This window comes from Spinacia oleracea, chromosome 1 (genome assembly GCF_020520425.1).
Source record: "Spinacia oleracea cultivar Varoflay chromosome 1, BTI_SOV_V1, whole genome shotgun sequence".
Taxonomy (NCBI): domain Eukaryota; kingdom Viridiplantae; phylum Streptophyta; class Magnoliopsida; order Caryophyllales; family Amaranthaceae; genus Spinacia; species Spinacia oleracea.
Window position 1 is genome coordinate 61100996 of NC_079487.1, and position 20373 is coordinate 61121368.

The 20373-nt window shown below is 40.1% G+C and overlaps 1 non-coding gene across 1 annotated transcript; it reads right to left on the reverse strand.

Annotated features, from left to right (window-relative positions):
• Positions 1 to 243: 243 nt before the first annotated feature.
• Positions 244 to 350, reverse strand: LOC130466460 (small nucleolar RNA R71). Its single transcript, XR_008926685.1, has one exon. It is a non-coding gene; the product is annotated as a small nucleolar RNA R71 (small nucleolar RNA).
• Between the last annotated feature and the right edge of the window lie 20023 nt (positions 351 to 20373).

The following is a 20373-nucleotide window of genomic DNA, read 5'->3' on the forward strand; positions in this document are numbered from 1 at the left end:
TACGGTGGGGAACCAGGTGAAGATCCGAATCTTCACATTCAGTCCTTTATCCAATATTGCTCCACCATCAAGCAAAAGGGATTGACTCCGGAGCAGACTATGGAGATACCTTTCCCGTTCTCTTTGAGTGGGAAAGCTAAATTGTGGATTAATGGGTTGAATCGGGCGGCTTTGAAAATCAATAATTGGGAATCCTTGGCTCTTGCTTTTTATGTTAAATATTTTCCACCTGAGAAAACGGCTCGTCTGAGGGGTCAGATATTAGGTATCTCACAACAAGCGGATGAGAGTTTGTTCGAGGTTTGGGAGAGATTCAAGGATTTGCAAAGAGAATGCCCGCACCATGGTTTGGAAGATTGGTTCTTGATTCAGCAGTTTTATAATGGTCTGGGCAATGAGTCTAGATGTTTGTTGGATTCAGCTGCCAGTGGGAGGTTCATGCAACTTGAGGTGCCTAGAGCCATGGAGGTGATTGAGGAGATAGCCATTCACAATGCCCAGTATGGAAATCCTAGAGGTCTATCTAACAGGGGTGGTAAGCATGATTTAAATTCTATTGAACAATTAACTGCCCAATTGACTACTTTACATTATAAGTTCGATAATATGCAAGCGGCCAATGCTCAATCTGCCCAACCTGTTAGTGTAGCTGCTATGAGTGCCCAACCTACTACTGTTTGTGAAAGTTGTGGAATGTCTGGTCATTATGCACAGGAATGTAGAAGCTCTATTGAACAATGTAATGCATTTCAATCCTACAAACAAAACAACCCATTCTCCAACTCTTACAACGAGGGCTACAAAAATAACCCTCTGCTTTCCTACAGGAGCAACAATATCCAAAACCCTCACCAAGTTCAACATCCACCACCACAACCATATCAACCCCCACACCAACAATCTTACCAACCCCGAAACAACTACAACCAACAGTCTAGTGGGCCACCTGGGTTCTCTAGACAACACACATCACCCCCACAACCACAACCTCAAGCCACACAGCCTGACCCTATGCTAGTAGAGATGAGAAACATGATGCTACAAATGCAAAAATCTCTAAGTGAAAAGGATGCAAAAATCGATGCTCTTACTGCTCATAACAAGATCATTGATACACAGTTGGCACAGATGGCTACTACTATTGCAGGGAGGCCACCAGGCCAACTTCCTTCACAGCCCGAAAATAGGGAGACTGCTAATGCAATTACATTGAGGAGTGGTAGGGATTATGATGGTCCTTCTATGCCGGTTGAGGTTGATTCCGGGGTGTCTGCTAGTGATCTGGTCAGTGAGGAAATCCCGAAGATAGTTATGGGTGAAAAGGAACCAGCTGAAAAGGTAGTCAATGAGAATGAGGCTACAACTGCGGTTAAGAAGGGGGCGGATGTACAAGTACCACCTATTGCACTCCCCTTCCCAAACCGACAACTCAAGAATAAGCTAGACAAGCAGTTTGGCAGATTCTTGGAAGTGGTCAAAAATTTGCAGGTAACGGTTCCTTTTACTGAATTAATTTTACAAGTTTCTGCTTATGCTAAATTCATGAAAGATATTTTGACCAGAAAACGTGCTTTTTGTGAGGTAAAGACTGTAGCTTTCACTGAGGAATGTAGTGCTTCTTTGCAAAACAAATCTCCACCTAAACTTAAGGACCCCGGGAGTTTTTCCATCCCATGTAACATTGGCACCGTATTTATTGATAAAGCTTTATGTGATCTAGGTGCTAGTGTGTCTGTCATGCCTTTGTCTGTCTGTACTAAACTGAATATGGGTGAGCTTAAGGTTACCAATATCACTCTACAAATGGCCGACCGTTCTGTCAAATACCCCTTAGGTGTTTTAGAGGACGTCCCTGTTAGAGTAGGTAAATTCTATATACCTGTGGACTTTGTAGTATTAGACATGCAGGAGGATTCTCAAATTCCCATAATCTTAGGTAGACCCTTCCTTCATACGGCGGGGGCGGTAATTGATGTTAAAAGTGGGAAATTGACATTATCTGTTGGGGATGATAAGGTGACTTTTAATCTGAATAGTGCCTTAAAAAGTCCCATGCTAGAGGAGGAACAATGCTATCGCATAGATGTAGTCGATTTTATTACTCGTGATAACGTCTCCCAAGTTCTCGAAAGAGACCCTTTGGAGGCAGTGCTTTGTTGTGAGTCTTCTGCAGGTGATAACAGTTCTTGGAGTGCTGAAGTGGATGCTCTGGAGTTGGCTCTTAATGGTGGAGAATCTGAGCCGGAGAGAACCAAATTTAAGAGGTTAGTTCAGCCGGTTTGTTCTGTTAAAGAGGTAAAGAAACCCGAACTTAAGCCTCTTCCTACTAACCTTAAGTATGAGTTTTTAGATAATGAACAACTTTGCCCTGTGATCGTCAGTACTGCACTTGATGCAGGCCAGTTATCCCAACTTCTTATTGTGTTGAAAAGGCACAAAAAGGCCATTGGGTACAGTATTGATGATTTAAAGGGTATTAGCCCTGACTTTTGTATGCATAGGATACATCTAGATGAAAATCATAAACCATGCATTCAACCCCAGCGTCGTTTGAACCCTGTCATGCAAGATGTTGTAAAAGCTGAAGTTATGAAATTGCTTGATGCGGGTATAGTGTATGTTGTGTCTGATTCTAAGTGGGTGAGTCCCGTTCAGGTAGTGCCTAAGAAAGGGGGGACAACTATGGTGAGAAATAAAAAAAATGAGTTGATACCAACTAGGGTAGTCACAGGTTGGCGCATGTGCATTGATTATAGGCGTCTTAATGTTGCTACTAAAAAGGACTATTTTCCCCTTCCCTTTATTGATCAAATGTTAGAAAGGCTAGCCTGTCACAAGTTTTTCTGTTATCTGGATGGTTATTCTGGTTTCTTTCAAATTCCCATACATCCAGACGACCAGGAAAAGACCACCTTCACCTGCCCCTATGGTACCTTTGCATATCGTAGGATGCCTTTTGGTCTGTGTAATGCACCTGCTACTTTCCAACGTTGCATGATGAGTATCTTTTCTGATTTTATTGAGTCTATCATGGAAGTGTTTATGGATGATTTTAGCGTCTATGGTACTTCTTTTGATTCTTGCTTGCTAAATCTGACTAAAGTTTTGAAAAGATGTGAAGAGTGCAATTTAGTCTTGAACTGGGAAAAGTGTCATTTCATGGTTACTGAAGGGGTGGTTTTGGGACATTTGATATCTGATAAGGGCATTCAGGTGGATCGAGCTAAGGTCCAAGTGATTGAACAATTACCCCCTCCAGTTAATGTGAAGGGTGTTAGAAGTTTTCTTGGTCATGCGGGGTTTTATCGCCGCTTTATCAAGGATTTCTCTAAAATTGTTAAACCACTTACCCAACTCCTTCTCAAGGATTCCCCGTTTGTGTTTACTGATGCTTGTCTTGAAGCCTTTGACAGGATTAAACAGGCACTGATTTCGGCTCCCATCATCCGTTCTCCCGAATGGGATATTCCGTTTGAGATAATGTGTGATGCAAGTAATTATGCAGTTGGGGCAGTCCTGGGTCAGAGAAAGGAGAAGGTTTTACATGCCATCTATTATGCAAGTAAGACCTTGGATGAAGCTCAAGTTAATTATGCAACTACTGAGAAGGAGCTTCTAGCTATAGTCTATGCCTTGGATAAATTCCGCACCTATCTGATTGGATCCAAGGTGATAGTCTATACTGACCATGCGACCCTTAAGTATCTGCTCTCTAAGAAAGAAGCCAAGCCTAGGCTTATTCGATGGATACTACTGCTACAGGAGTTCGATCTAGAGATCCGCGACAAGAAAGGGGCTGAGAATGTGGTTGCAGATCACTTGTCTAGATTGAGGTATGACGATGGTAAGGGATCTACACCGATTGATGATTCATTTCCGGATGATCATTTACTTGCACTTGCCAGTCAGTCACCATGGTTCGCAGATTTTGCTAACTACATTGTAGGTAGAATTCTTCCGGCTGATCTTTCATATCAACAAAAGAAGAAATTCCTACATGATGTCCGGTTCTACTTTTGGGATGACCCTTATTTGTTTCGTGAGACTGTTGAAGGGTTATACAAGCGTTGTATTCCAGAATGGGAAGTTCAAGGTGTTATCAGTAGGTGTCATTCTTCACCTTATGGTGGTCACCATGGACCGTCTAAAACAAACGCTAAGCTGTCACAATGTGGTTTTTACTGGCCTACTATGTTCAAGGATGCACAGGCTTTTATTATGGCTTGTGATGCGTGCCAGAGGGCCGGCACTATTTAGAGGAGGTATGAGATGCCACAGAACGGGATCCTTGAGGTTGAGATTTTCGATGTGTGGGGAATTGATTATATGGGACCATTCCCATCGTCCAAGGGTAACTTGTATATCCTTGTTGCTGTAGATTATGTGTCAAAGTGGGTGGAAGCCGTTGCCTCACCTACTAACGATGCTAAGACAGTCATCTCCCTGTTCAAGAAGATCAATCTTTGATGGAGGGTCACACTTCCATGAGAAGCATCTGGATGCGCTCCTGCGCAAGTATGGAGTTTATCACCGCACTGGACTAGCCTACCACCCTCAGACGAGTGGTCAAGTTGAGGTCTCCAACCGAGAGATCAAATCTATCCTTGAGAAAGTGGTGGCAAAGTCTAGGAAGGATTGGAGCGATAAGCTAGATGATACTCTATGGGCATATAGAACCGCCTTTAAGACACCTATTGGTACCTCCCCGTATCAGTTGGTGTATGGCAAGGCGTGTCACTTACCAGTAGAAATGGAGTACAAGGCTTATTGGGCAATCAAACAGCTCAACATGGATGCAAAGCTAGCCGGTGAGAAGCGGTTACTTCAAGTAGGTGAGCTCGATGAATTCCGACTACAAGCCTATATATGATTGTGCCCGGATTTACAAGGAAAAGACCAAGAAGTGGCACGACAATCACATTTTGCATAGAGAGTTCGCGGTGGGCGACAAGGCTCTACTTTTTAACTCTAGGCTTAAGTTATTTCCTGGAAAACTTAAGTCTAGGTGGTCTGGGCCGTTCACTGTGACTATGGTAAGCAAGTTTGGGTCTGTTGAAGTAGAGAATGAGAATGGTGAACGATTCTAGGTCAACGGGCAACGTATGAAGTTGTACCATGATGGGGCTACTGTAGGAGTGGTTGAGGTCCATCACCTCAATCCCTCCGCCTCATAAACTGCATATTCAAGGTAACAAGGTCGAGCGGGACCTAGAAATAAACCAGCGCTTTGCGGGAGGCAACCCGTATTTTATCGCTTTAAGTAGTATAAGTTTGATTTTTTTTTTTCATTCTATTTTTGTGTGTTTAGTTAGTATTTCCATACCTAAGTGTGTTTAAGTATTGTTTTTGGTGTTAGTGAGGCGAGAAGAGGGCATTACGCTGTTTGGGTGTTTAATAATGTGCAGGCCTAAAGCTCCAAGTTCGAGAAAGTGAAATTACGCATAAGGCCAAGCACGCTGCAAACCGCCCGATCCGCATCGGGAGAGGTGCGCCCGATCGGGCGTGCACGGATGAGTTTCTTGCAGTTTATTTCCGCCCGATCGGGCGCAGCATGCCCGATCGGGCGGTCCGGCGAGTGGAATGCTCGATCGGGTGAAATTATTTCGCCCGATCGGGCGCTTTGGCGAGTGGAACGCCCGAGTCGGGCGTTAGTTTGCCCGATCGAGCGCAAAAGACGAGTGGAATGCCCGATCGGTCGAAATTATTTTGCCCGATCGGGCGGTTGATGAAATTTTCGAGGAAAAGTCAAGGATGATTCTGGGCAGGAAAAAGTCAAGAAAATGAGCATTCGCAAATCACCCAATCCGGATCGGGCGAGGTGCGCCCGATCGGGCGCGCACGGATGTAAAGAAAAGGATCGCATTCCGCCCGATCGGGCGCGACGCGATTTCAGCAATAAACCAACGTTTCTACCCTTTCTTTCTTCACTTCCTCTTCATCTTCAACCTAAATTTCTCTCACTTCCTCCATTAAACCCCAACTTCCAAAAACTTCAAACCACCATATCTCCCTCAAATCTCCACCAAATTCAACAATTCTTTCATCAAAATCATCCTCTCATCATCCTCTACAACCTACACCTAACCGATTTAAGTTTTCTCTCATCCCCACAAAATCCCCAAATTCACCCAAAAAGCTCAAAAAACTCAAAAATTCAGATTTTTCATCAATGGAAAATAGACCACAAAGAAAATGCACGAGGGTACCAAGAAATCAACATGAGGCTTCCACAAGCCGAGCTCGGGAACCTCCACCACCACCTCCACCACCGCAATTCGAGCCCGACACGGATTTTCCGGATGTCATCTTTATTACGGAGGAGCAACGAGCACGATTCATGCACCTCAAATTGAGGGAGGTAATCCCTACTCGCTTTATATGTCAAAAATCCTTGCATGAAATGGGAATTGAGCGTGATGTAAAACATGTTTTTGTTGGTGTTGGTATGAGTAACATGTATAGTATGCTCCGTCTCACATTTAGACGGTTGACTCTAGAATTCTTGAGTAGTTTTAATGTGCGTAGGGATGGCTATCGAACCGTGTCATCGGTTCAATTTCGTGTGATGAATAGAACCTACACCATGAGCTTATCTGATTTTGGTAGGATTTTTCGATTATCTACCACATATAGTAGGAAACCTAAGGAGACCCATAACAACTGCACCATGTGGGGAAAGCTTACGGGCAATGATAATCCCGGGAGTATGCAACATTTGCATGCTTCCAAGATACAACACCCGGTACCCATTGTCTTTTACAGGTTCCTAGGATTTACAATCTTTGGTAGGGATGAGACCCAGAACATTAGGAGTACGGAGCTAGAGATCCTAGGTGGCTACGTTTCCGAAGGAGAGGAGAGCTACAAAATGAACCTTGCACATCACATGGCCTCACAATTTTACTCCATAGCCACCTCTACACATACTACCAAAATTACCATTGGTGGGTTGATCACCCACATAGCCATGGCCACGGCTAACTTTACTGAGGCTAACCAGATTCAGGTTCTGGGTAGCAACTTGCTTGATTTGGCTTATTTTGCTGGACTCCGTAGGCTACAGGGGGAGCATGGGTTATTTAGGCCGGGAGCCATGTACTGGATGTTCGAGGGAAACAGGCTTTTCACCTTGCCTGACCCTCAGGGCCGCACTAGTTTCAGACCCGGCCAGGCTCATTATCTATTTGTTGGATTTGAGCAAGAGCCTCAGCCTGACCCCCAGCCTCAGCCTGACCCTCAGCCAAAGCCCCATCAGTACCAGCCAGAGCCTCGCACCTACTTCAGGAGGGGGCGTCGAGACACGGGGAGGCCCCAGAGTGGCCCGGTAGTTCATGAGGATCAGGGGTCCATTGATGAGAGGTTGAGCAGACTCGAGCTCGGGTTCCGGGAGTTCGCAGCTCATCACCAGAGGACCATGTTCCCATTTTATGATCAGTATGCCAGGCAGGGCTATATTGCCCCAGATTACGAGCACCCTACCTGGTATACCTATCCCGCGGAGGGATATGGAGCTCCGGGTTCTATGGGCACCTTCACACCCACCCAGTACGGAGGGTGGGGAGCGGGTCCTAGTGGGCATGGTGGCCGAGATGATGGTGATGATGATGATGATGGCGGCAATGGCCGTCAATGATGGAGATGAGATCGAGTTGGTTCGATACCCTTGAGCCAATGAGGACATTGTCTGATTTGGTTTGGGGGGGGGGTTTCACATTACTTGTACATTGTAGGTATGTTTTTCTTTTCTTTTCGCATTTCTTTATTTTGGTGTGTTTAATGCTTTCTAGATTAGTTTATTGCTTTAAAAAAAAATACAAAAATACGTTCCGATGAATGCAAAATCATGCTTCCCTGTGCCCCTTTGATTGAAAATTGTTTTGATTCTTGGTGTTTGATGATGGGCAATGTAGATGTGTTAGCCATGATTTGATGTTCGATTGTTTTGATGCCTAAACATGAGTCAACTCCGACTAACTACTTGTGGACTTGGTGCTTGACTAGTTGACTTGGTTAGGATGTGTGATAGCTTCCTGGTGTGCCATTGATTTTGAGTATTGGTTTGCAACTATTAGTAATGTTTTATGACTCATATACATGCACATTGTGGAGGACGAAGGCATTTTTCTATTTAGGTAGCCTTCAGATGAAATTAGATACGTTTGTTCCCTCTTTTTCTACCCATGTTGTGCTTGTGCCATTTATTCGGTGACTAACCACATTACAAGCCCGTAAATTCCCCATTGGTTACTAGTCCCAAGCCTAGCTTGGGGGAGCTAATAGTAGTGAGGTGAGGGAGTTGTAGTGTGGTACATTTTGAGCATATTGAGTATTGAAAAGGGAAGTTCTTCTTATCATGATTGTTGTTGAAAAAAATGAAATGAAAAATGAATGAGATGAGGAGAATAGCAAAAAATCGTGTGAAGGTTCCAAAAGAAAAAAAATGAGATTGAGCAAGAAAAAAAAAAATAAGAAGGAAAAATCGTTATTCTCAAGAAAATTCAAAGCATTGTTTCACTCAAGTATTGTAATTTCTTATCTTTATGAGTGATTGATTTTAATTGTGAAAGAAAGGCAAGAAAGTATAGTGTGGTTTGTTTGTTGTTTCATCATGTGTTGAGTGGGAAGTTGTGGTTGTGGTCATCATTTGTGGTTGACCATGGTTTTGCTAGGATTTATGCTCCCCAAAGCCAAGGCTTTAAGCTCACGTTTTACCCAAATTTACCGCACCTCTACCTAAGCCTAACATTACAAGCTTTGAAGACCTTCCGACCTTTGTGCATAGAGTCATATTAATGTGAAAGTAGTTGTTTATCAATGCAAGTTATGACATGACACATTCCGAGTCGACTACTAGGTTGAGTGCATGTTTTTCTAGACACACGAGTGTTGTGAGTTTGGGAGGGCATTGTACACATATATGTTGGGAGGAGAGCGAACGGGTATATTTTTTTATCCGCCACATAAATGAGTGACGAGTGTGTGAGCACTAGTCTTGAATTCCATTGTACACTTGTGGTTCGCTTTGCGTGACGATTGTTGAGGTAGATTGGCGGTTGAATGAATTTGATTGGTTAACATTGATGCATGCTTGTTGGATTTTGCCTCAAATTATGTTTTTCATTTTGAATTATGTCGGGGGTGAAGTTGGTTTTGTGTTCATCGATGATTTCCTTGCTTAGGGACAAGCAAGGATCTAGCTTGGGGAGGTTTGATATGCATGTTTTATATAGTATTTTTACCCCCGTCCCTTAGTGCTTTTATGTGTCAAACGTGCTCTTAGGAGCCGTTTCTAGTACTAATGTGTGTTATTGAGTGTGCCTTGAGTTTCAGGTTTGATTATGAGAAATTGGTCGTTTTAGACCCGTTTCATTGTTGATCTAGGCCACTATATGAGTCCGAGAAGTTCGGGACCTCCATCGTCGACTTTCGGGAGCCTTGGATGCTTATGGTTGAGCCCCGGGAGTTAGACTCAGTGATATAGGCGAGCTACATTGAAGATTGCAAATCGCCCTGGAAGCTGTGGGCGAAATGCAACCATCGGGCGGATTTATAAGCAATATGGAATCATCAACGCGCGCCCGATCGGGCGCATCTCGCCCGATCCGGATCGGGCGGTCAATCTGGAGGCTGTATGGAGAGTTCAAAAACCGCCCGATCGGGCGGATTTTGGCCCGATCGGGCCGACTATCGAGTGGATCGCCCGATCGGGCGACGCCAACCCCCAGCACTTATGCGCGAGTTATCTTTCCGTTTTTTGGGCTTTATTTTGGGCAAACTATATAAGCAAGCCTTAATTGTTTTTAGAGAACACCTTATTTTCTAGTATTGAACCTTAGTATTATTTTCCTTAGCCTAGTTTTCTCTCTAGTTTATGCAAAAACACTTAGTTTAATTCTCAATAAAAATTCAAGCTTTCACTTTCCTTTGTTCTTCAAATAGGTATTATTTCTTATTTCAATTCATTGTCTTGCTTTAATAATGCTTTTAATTATGATTATTGCTTTGTTTATTGTCAACATGCTTGAGTAGTTTAATTTCTACGGTTGGGGATCCATGAACAATATGAAGGGATAATTGAATGATTATGATTGTTGGCATTGTAATTGATTCCTATTGATTGGTTTATTTCACTATACAATTAGATTTGCGCAGGTTTAATTGTGGTTATGCAATATCAAATTAAGATTCGAGAGATGCAATTTGATGTTTAGGCTTGTGTCAATAGGTGGAATTAGAGTTAATACGTAGCGAGAGCCCGTTAATTCTAAGTCTATGATTAGTATCGACTTGAGAGAGCATGCTAGTCTAATTAATTACTTTGTTGATTATCGTGATTGTTCAATGTCCTGGATTATTATTTGTTGGAGAACCTATACCCTAGATTCCTTAATATATTGATTCATTCTTGTTTAATATTCGTTCGCAGTCTTAGCATACAAACCATCAACCGACTTTTGTTCACAATAGTCTAGATTAATTAATTGATAGTAGAAAGAACGCCTGTTTCCCTGTGGATTCGATCCTGACTTCCCTTGCTACCTAGCTAGTGGACCTTAGGTTATTTTTGATTAGGTGATACGACTTTAGCCTGTCACCTACACCCAAGAGTGTGACTGACATCCGTAGTTTTCTGGGATTAGCTGGCTACTATAGATGCTTTGTGCAAGACTTCTCTGGGATAACCAAGCCCATGACTACCTTGATGAAGAAGGAAACTAAGTTTGAATGCAGTGACCAGTGTGAGGAAGCATTCCAAGCCTTAAATACGCGATTGACAACCGCGCCAGTATTAACCTTACCAGATGAGAGTGGTGCATACGATGTGTATAGTGATGCCTCTAAGAATGGTTTAGGGTGTGTATTAATGCAGAATGGGAAGGTTATTGCGTATGAGTCAAGGCAATTGAAGCCATATGAATCCAATTACCCTACCCATGATTTAGAGCTAGCGGCTATAGTATTTGCATTGAAAATATGGAGACATTATCTGTATGGTGTGAAGTGTAGGATATTTACGGATCACAAAAGTTTAAAATACATCTTCACACAGAAGGATTTGAATATGCGCCAACGAAGGTGGTTGGAGTTGATTAAGGACTATGATTTGGATATCCAGTACCATGAAGGAAAAGCCAATGTAGTTGCAGATGCCTTGAGTAGGAAATCAAGTCATAGTGTTAATGCGTTAGTAGTTGCTAACGAGCTGTGTAAGGATATGCAGCGTTTGAACCTTGAAATAGTGAGTGGTGAAAGCCTTGAGGGAATGATGAATGCCTTAACCATCCAGCCGTCGATATTTGATGAGATTAAGGAGAATCAGGCAGGTGATGTAAAGTTGGAGCGAATCAAGGAAAAGATTTCGCAGGGTAAGGAGTTAGAATTCCGAATCCATGATGATGGAAGTTTGAGGTACAAAGGCAGGTGGTGCGTGCCTCAAAAGGGTGGAGAACTGAAAGAGAGATTGATGAAAGAAGGCCATAATACGCCATATTATGTGCAACCAGGTGGTGACAAGTTGTATAAGGACTTGAAAAAGGTCTATTGGTGGCCAAGGATGAAGAACGAAGTGGCTGAATTTGTGGCTAGATGTCTGACTTGTCAAAAGGTTAAAATTGAGCATAGGAGACCTCAAGGGAAGGTCCAACCTTTAGAGATCCCAAGCTGGAAATGGGACTGTATTTCTATGGACTTCGTCACTTGTTTACCCAAGTGAAAGACTGGGAATGATACAATTTGGGTTGTGGTAGATAGGTTGACTAAGTCAGCAGTGTTTATACCAATGAAGGAAACCTGGAAAATGGAACAACTTGCTAAAGCCTACATTAAGAATGTTGTGAGGTTACATGGAGTTCCTAAGGATATCGTATCAGATAGGGATTCAAGGTTTCTTTCGAATTTCTGGAAAAGTGTGCAGAAGAGCTTTGGTACGACATTGAAAATGAGTACAGCCTTCCACCCAGCCACGGATGGACAAACTGAAAGGACTATCCAAACCCTGGAGGACATGCTTCGGGCATGCGTCATTGATTTCCAAGGAAGTTGGGAAGATAGCCTAGATCTGATTGAGTTTTCATATAACAATAGCTATCATGCTAGCATTGGAATGGCACCATTTGAGGCTTTGTATGGACGAAAGTGTAGAAGTCCACTTTGCTGGAACGATATTAGTGAAACCGTAGTGTTGGGACCTCAAATGATAGAGGACACCATGAACCAAATCCGAACCATCCAATCAAAGATTCAAGCGGCGCAGGATCGCCAAAAGAGTTATGCAGACTTGAAACGTAGGGATGAAGAATTCAACATAGGTGATAAAGTGTTGCTCAAAGTGTCACCAACAAAAGGTGTCATGAGATTTGGAAAGAAAGGGAAGTTAAGCCCTAAGTACATAGGCCCATATGAGATCTTAGAAAGAATCGGAAAGGTAGCTTATAGACTAGCCTTGCCTATGGACTTGCATAGAGTGCATAATGTGTTCCACATATCTCAGTTAAGGAAATATATCCCGGATAAATCGCATGTGTTGCAACCGGAGACCATAGAATTAGACCAAAGTCTAACCTTTGAGGAAAGACCTGTCAAAATCCTTGATAGCAAAGTGCGTAGTACGCGTACTAAAGATGTGAAAATTGTCAAAGTGTTGTGGTCTAACCAAGAATCTGAGGAAGCCACTTGGGAAGCGGAGGACGAAATGTGAAAGAAATATCCCGAGCTGTTTCCCGATGTTAGTTGAGTTATGGGGTCGTAACTCGTGTCTTTTAAGGGGGGTAGAGTGCGGTAGAATTTCGCGCTTTTTACCTTGTTTTCCCCTATTTTATGCTCAATTTAGTGCTTTCTATTGAATTTGCACTTATTATTGTCCTGTTTAATCATGTGAAAAGTACAGCAACTTAAAATTTTTGTAAATGAACGTATTGAAAGTCTTAGAAAGTCTCATGTTTTGAGTTGAATTTTGATTTCCGAACCCAAGTTTCGGGACGAAACTTCTTTTAAGGAGGGTAGACTGTAATACCTCGTATTTTTATAATATTTATAAATATATTTTCCTATATTTTATTATATTTATAAAGCATTTTTACGATTTATTAGCATTTAAATAATATTTAAATGTATTTTATTTAATGTATTTTAATTAATTAGAATATTTATTATTTTAATTAATCACGAAACGAATTTAATTATTGATTCGGGAAATTAAATGAGTTGCAAATGATTTTTTAGGCTTCGGGTTTTAAATGAAAAGTCCAATTCGTTTTATTAAATGAGCCCAATCAAAAGAATTTAATTCAAGTCCTAAGCTAGCCCAATCATTTAATTCCCTAAGCCCAGTTCTAATTTCCTAAGCCTAGCCCATTAACAATAAGGAGCTTATAAATAGGACTTCTCATCATTAAATGAACCCCTAAAATTTCATAAAGCCCCTTTTTGATTTATTGCACCTCACTCCTCTCCTCTCTTTGCTCGGCACCCGCACGGCCTCGTGCCTCGAGCCTTCGTGCTCGCCCGCCTCTCGCCCACACACTCGCCCTCGCCTCTCCTCTCTTACCCGCAGCGAGCACTCGTACGCTGCTGCTGTCCCTTGCTCGTGTGCTCGCGCACGCCCCTGCTCGCTTCCCTTGCTAGTGTGCTCGTGCACACCCCTTCTTCCCCTCTCTCTCGCTCGTGCCCTCGCGCACAACGCTGCACCCTGCTCGCCCTCTCGCTCTCCTTCGCGCCCAGCGCGCGCGCGCCCCTCTCCCTGCTCGCGCCCGTCGCTGCTCGTCGCCCTTGCTGCGCGCACACACACGGTCGTGTGTGTGTGTTGTTCGTTCGTTGTTCAATTCTTTTCGCCCAATCACATTTTATTCGTGGTTGTTCCGTGCTATAGGCCGGATTGGTATAATTCTCTTCTTCCTTACCTATTCTATTTAAATTCCGTATTTTAAATTATTTTATTAATATTGTTTTGAGTAATTAAAATGCTGGGAATTGAACCGGTTATGAATACCGTGGTTTGAGGATTTGTGTGTTGTGATTCATTAGGTTGGTTTTAATTATTAAAGGAGGAATTTTCAGATTTGTTTATTTAAATAAAACATTGATTTTTATGATAATAAACTAGTTTTATTGGGGTTTTCAAGTTAGGGTTTTAACCTAGACCTAATGAGTCAATTGATTAGCATAATTAGGTGATGATTTTAATTATGATAATCAATTATATTTTCAGATTTGAATAAAGGTTAAAAGTGTTGATTTTTATTGATTTTTAAGACGGAAAAAGTATGTTTTTGTACTAGTGATTGATTTTGCAAATTGAGACGATTTTATTATTGAAAAACGATTGAATTCTAAAGTTTAAAGGAGGTTTTAAATTTTATAAAGTTGCTGGAAATTTAATGAACATGGAAATAATTTAAGTTTCATTATTTTGATGATAGGAGGTGATTTCTAGTTGAGTGCTTGTTATTGCAAAGTGGCCCCTACGCTTAGGTATTCAAGGTACGTACAAGTCTAGGGCGACCACACCTTTTGTCAATAACATTACATGATTGTTGATGATGTGAATTTCATTATGTGGAATCATGTTTATTTTGGTGAACGAGCATGTGATTTGTGATGTTGGATTTATTGGATTAATTGTTGAACAAGCAAGTTAAAATTATTATGAGTATGGATTTCATTGTCAATCATGTTGTTCAATATTTATGCATGTATGGTTTATTTCACATGCAAGGGATGGATTATTTATTTGTATGCTATTGTACGGGATGTCTAGCATACTTTGAGCCAATTATTCGTACCTCGTTGTACTATTTATTTTATCACATGTGAAGGGTTAGCTCAAGGAAGCCACCGCACGTGTAGGGTTCAGTTGGGAATGTTATGTATGAAATGAATTAGGATTTGTCGTGCAAGGGCACAACCATCATGTTAATGTGCATGATGTGGAGTCTCACTTTGGTGAGGAGGAACATGGTAGTAATATCACAAGTGTCTTGTCTTGTTGATCACAAGTCCTAAAGCAATTAAAGTAAGATTGTTTTGGTTGTTGTTTATTAATTGTATGTATGCATGTTGTCGAGTCTTGTGTTCGCCTTTAATAAAATATTAATAAATGTAAAGTGCAACCAGAACAAGCTTCAAAACTCTTGGAACGTATATACTTTGAGTATGAACAATGGGGGGAGTCTTGCCGGAAAGCTCGTACTCCTACTAATGATACAAGACGTTGTTTCATTTATATTATGCGCAGGAATTCCGTCGGTATGGCCCGATTTTATTATTTATTATTTGGTGTATGGTTGGCTCCCATCACCTTTCCCTTTGTGGATTATTCTTTTGGCCCGTTCAAAGCTTATTCTAATTAAATTGTGAGTCAAGAGTCGAGTCAAGTGTCGAGTCTTGTATTCATGATTGATTGTTTATTATTATATGGTTTTTGCATGTTGATTAGCACTTAGTGAGTGATGCATGTTTTAGTTTCATTCACTCTATGCTTGTAAGTACTCAGCTTTTGCTGACTACGTGCTTTGTGTGTTTCTGGTCATGGCCTTTGCCTTAATGACCCAATGATGATCCATCATTTGCACTTGCATTGTTGGGGAGTAGAATAATATAGCAGGTTGGTAGATCAAGTACGATCACAATCATGTGGCTTGGGATGATTGAGAGAGTTGCATGCTTTCGTTCTTTGAAACTATTTTATTTAATACTTTAATTATGTTTGAATTCGTTGAACTTTTTATACTTTGGTTTTTGGGCCATCATGGTTCCAAATTGTAGGAGGCCTCGATATTTATTAGTTATGGTTTTTAAAAGTTAGTTGACATTTAATTCCGCTGCGTAATTCTGGTAATAGCCTTAACCGTTAACACGGTGGCGGTAATGCTTTAGTAATTCCTTTATTTTAAGTTGGAAAATGGTTTTATAAAAGCAAGGAATTATTAGGGTGTTACACCTGTAACCAAATTATCAACAATTCTCTAAGAATATAGGTGTTATTAGTGTTATGGATAACTTGTGAGTTGTGATTGCATAATTGCTCAGCTCAAATTTTCTGAACTATACATAAGCATTCAGAATCCCTAAATGACAATTCATCAGTAACCGATATTGCCATTTTTGCTAATTTATGAGATAATGGGCTAATGGCTCATGGACTTCCCTACCATAACATTTCATCAGCTCTAATATCCAGTTCTGGCCATTTCCAACAGCCAGCAAGCCATCAATACGCTAATACATCCTATAATTAGTTCTATTCTCGGTCAAACTGTCAATAATCTCAATTGTCCCCCAAATCTTTTATAACACATGATACACATCTACATTATATTCCATATATATTTATTGGTAACATAGAAATGAACAAGTTGCACGAATGACTTAAAATAAAGAAAGATATAGTTATAAAAGAAGAGAGAAAGAGACTTCTAAAGAGCTGTGAGTTCATGAATTAGTGTGGACAAGAACAAGCATAAAAATAAATTCCTTACCTAAGACTACATTCTTCATTAAATGATTTTCCAAAGTTCGATTGATGAGGTGGTCTTGAAAGTTCTTTTGATGCTCAGTCATGGTAGCATACAAAATAATCTCCTTTTTACCAGGGAGTGATTGTTCAACACCAGCCTTCATTCTACGAAGGAGAAACGGACGCAATATGGTATGTAGCTTGGCCACCACCTAATAACAACATATAGACTAATTATATAAAAAAGTGAGAACTTTTTATTTCAAATGGGATAACAAAAGAGGGTAGTATAATATAGTTTGCAACAATAGAATAACATTGCTTAAATGCATGCCTGAACCCTCCTTTTCTCTTCTACGTCCTCTTTCACCACTTCATTGCTACGCTTCCCAGATAGGTCAAACCTGCAAATAATACCCACACCATAATTACAGAAAAGCACAACGTCAATGTAACACAAAGAAGATAATCTCATTTATCCCTTTTTCTCAAGCTCCACAAAATCTTAAATTCTTAATCAATATCATAAATATAATATATAAAAAATAAAAGCAAGAAATGAATACTACTAGAAGTGAATTATCACAGTAGATGTTGCTACAATATTGCCTGTAGAAGTTATGATGGAATTTAGCTTAATTATTGAAAATTCAATCTAGAAAAGAAATTATTTTGGAACCTTTTACTTTAAATTTAGGTGTTCAGGGACTCAGGAAGCAATGATGTACATTTTAGTGATTCAAGCATCAACATTTACTCCATTACTTGGTAAAAGGTATGATTCCAAACTAACATAGTCACATGTACAACTTTTATACGTAGTTCTCAGAGCCACGACAATATAACTCACCCAGACATTCAGGAGTAGGTAAAAAGTCAAGGAGTCAGTTTCATACAATTATGTTTAAAGGCTTCCATCACTGTTAGTATAACCAAGGTGAAACAAGAAGCTGATATCTAAGGAAAAGACTGCAAAAGTAGACTTGGTGATAACCAAAAAACTGATGTAATTTATAAACTGTGAGCCGGCAGCATTTCAAAGATAGATTGTTATATTGATGAACAACTGAGGTAACAATCACAAATAGTTATTAAAGCACAAACCATGACTCAAATTCTTCATGAGATGAGAATATGTCGGGCAAAATGAAATTCAACAATGACCACAACTCAGCCAAGTTGTTCTGCAACGGTGTTCCAGTCAACAGAAGCTTGTTCTCAACGGGCAAACGCTTCAACTCTTTAAACAATTTGCAGTTCGAATTTTTCAGACGATGGCCCTATTCAAAATACAGTCACTGTTGGAGTAAGCCCTAAAAAACGAAAGGTACAGGACAGAGAATGCAACGGACAAATTAATGAGGCAAACAATTACTTAAAATTTACCTCGTCAACAATAACATACTTCCACTTGTAATGCTTCAAGTGTTTCTGGGCATCATTCAGAGCTACCTCATAAGAAGTAATAACTATAGGGAAATTTGGACCAATGCTTTTGGGCATATGTTTCACGCGTATCTGATTCCCCTCTTTCGGATCACCATGATATATTATAGCTTTCACTGATGGCGTAAACCTAAAATTTGAAATGGTATTGTGATTGAGTAACAAAGTAAGCAACTGTAACATGACAGTAGTAGTAAATTAGTAATTACTTACCTAGTCATTTCATTCATCCAGTTTGACAGAGTAGAGAGAGGAGAAATCACCATATAAGGCCCATCCAAACGTTTCCCTTTTAGATGTGCAAGAAAGCCAATGGTTTGGATTGTCTTACCGAGCCCCATTTGATCAGCTAGGATTCCATTTAAACCATTTTTCCAGAGAGATATCAGCCACTTAACTCCTTTAATCTGGTAAGTTTTTAGCTTTCCACCAGTCAACAGGGGTATGAGCTCAGACTGCTCCTTCTCAACTCTTTCTTCCTCGGTAAGATCAGCATCTTCAGCGACTGTACCTTCTTTACATCTAGTAATAATTGCTGCAACTGCTCTCTTTGCTTTCTTCTGCAAATATGTCAGAGCAATTATACCACAAACATACAAGACTATCACATATGCAACTAACTGGACAGCTAACAGTAACAAAATTTTATATCTATACCAAATAAAAGCATGCTTGCAATTGACCCAATACGTTGGCAATGGATTCAAATAAGTACTCCCTCCGTCCCTTTTGTTCTTTACATTTGATATCATGCACGCGATTTAACGCATAATTATGAGGATGTAGATTCTTTTCTTTTTTAAATAAATGCAAAGTACTCCATTCATTAGTCATGCTTTCACTTTATCCGAAGTCCATATATTGTCTTTTTTGGATATAGCAAAAACAACTTTTTATCTTTGTTAACAAATTAAAAAAAAAAAATAGGACTTCAATCCACTAACTAGTCTAACCACCAATCAGATTGCTTTATTTATTTTTTAAACCAAATAAGGCAAAGTACATAGATCGCTATATAAAAGGAAAGATTTTCAATGTAAACAACAAAATGGGACACCCAAAATGGAATACGTAAAGAACACAAAGGGACGGAGAGAGTACCAAATAAAGAAACCTAGTCAAAAGAAACCTCTGAAGGTTAATAACAGTACCAACTTAGCAGCAAAAAGGATTTTTACCATCTTCCAACAGATAATGCAGAAGTGCAGAATACTGATACTTGTTAAAAACAGAACATAAGTCCGGCTGCCAAATAGAGGAGGAATCCTATCCAAATAAAAAATAATTGTTATCTTGTTATAGACAACTATACTTCAATGTCTTGCTAATTTGTAAGACCAAAATGCAGAACACCTATCAGAAAATGCTACAATGTCACTCATAACTTCAAAGAAGTAAATTTCTCAGTTCTCACATCATTGTAATGAGCAGCTTTCTTCCTTCCACCTCGCCCCCTCTTTTTTCCTTTGCTAGGTTCTTCTTCTTCTTGTTCCTCCACTCCGTTCTTCAGTCATTATACACATAAAGCATAGAATCAACATATACACATGCAACAACGAGAACTCAATTAAAAAAACTAAGCACATACTAATGTAATGTCATCCATCTTTTCCAACAAGAACTCTGAGTAGAGCTGTGTCTGGCTTAAAAGATCATCTAACTTGGAAAACTGAGACTCGTTTAGATTGGCTGTCTCGGCTGCCAATCTTTCCTGCTCAGCAATTTCTTCCTTCACTCTTATTTCAAGCAACTTCTCTTCTTCCTCAGCCATTTCTTTCGATATAAGAATAACATCTCCATTTTTCGCTTCAATGAGTAAATCACTGACTTCAGCTTCTTCTTTTACGATATCCTATAGGTTCACCAGCATACAAATTCTATATTAATTGTGGTGCTAATAATCAAAGAATTAAATGGGTATAAGCAATGGAAATGTTCAAATCTACTAACTAGCCACGAAAGCCCACGCCTACAAGTCTACAACTGTATAAGACGAAAAAGACAACTCAGAAAGTAAAAGTGTAGTTCATCATATCAGTCAAGAACAACAAAACCACACAATGAGTAATGTCTATTAACAAGCAATTCAACAGTAAGGCTGGCAAATCTCGTTCACTTTCGTCAAATTTTCCAGAGTTGTAGTTTGAAATAAATTATTTAAACAAATAAACAATTCATAATTGAAACATTTAAATATAAAAACATACTAAATCGTACTAAACCATCCTTTTTTCGAAAAATATCACAATTTTAAACTTGAAAATAGACAGAGCAAATGGTGAAGTGTACGTACCTCGTCTTCGAGAACACAGTAGGAGAATCAATGGACGGTTCAGAAATTTTGGTCTCGTTTTCCTCTGCCAATTTTCAAACCCTTATCTACTCTGAAACCAAAACCTGCAAATTAAACCCAAAAAAAAAAAAAAGAACTCCAATGAATACCAGCATCAATAAAAACCAAAATACAAACATAA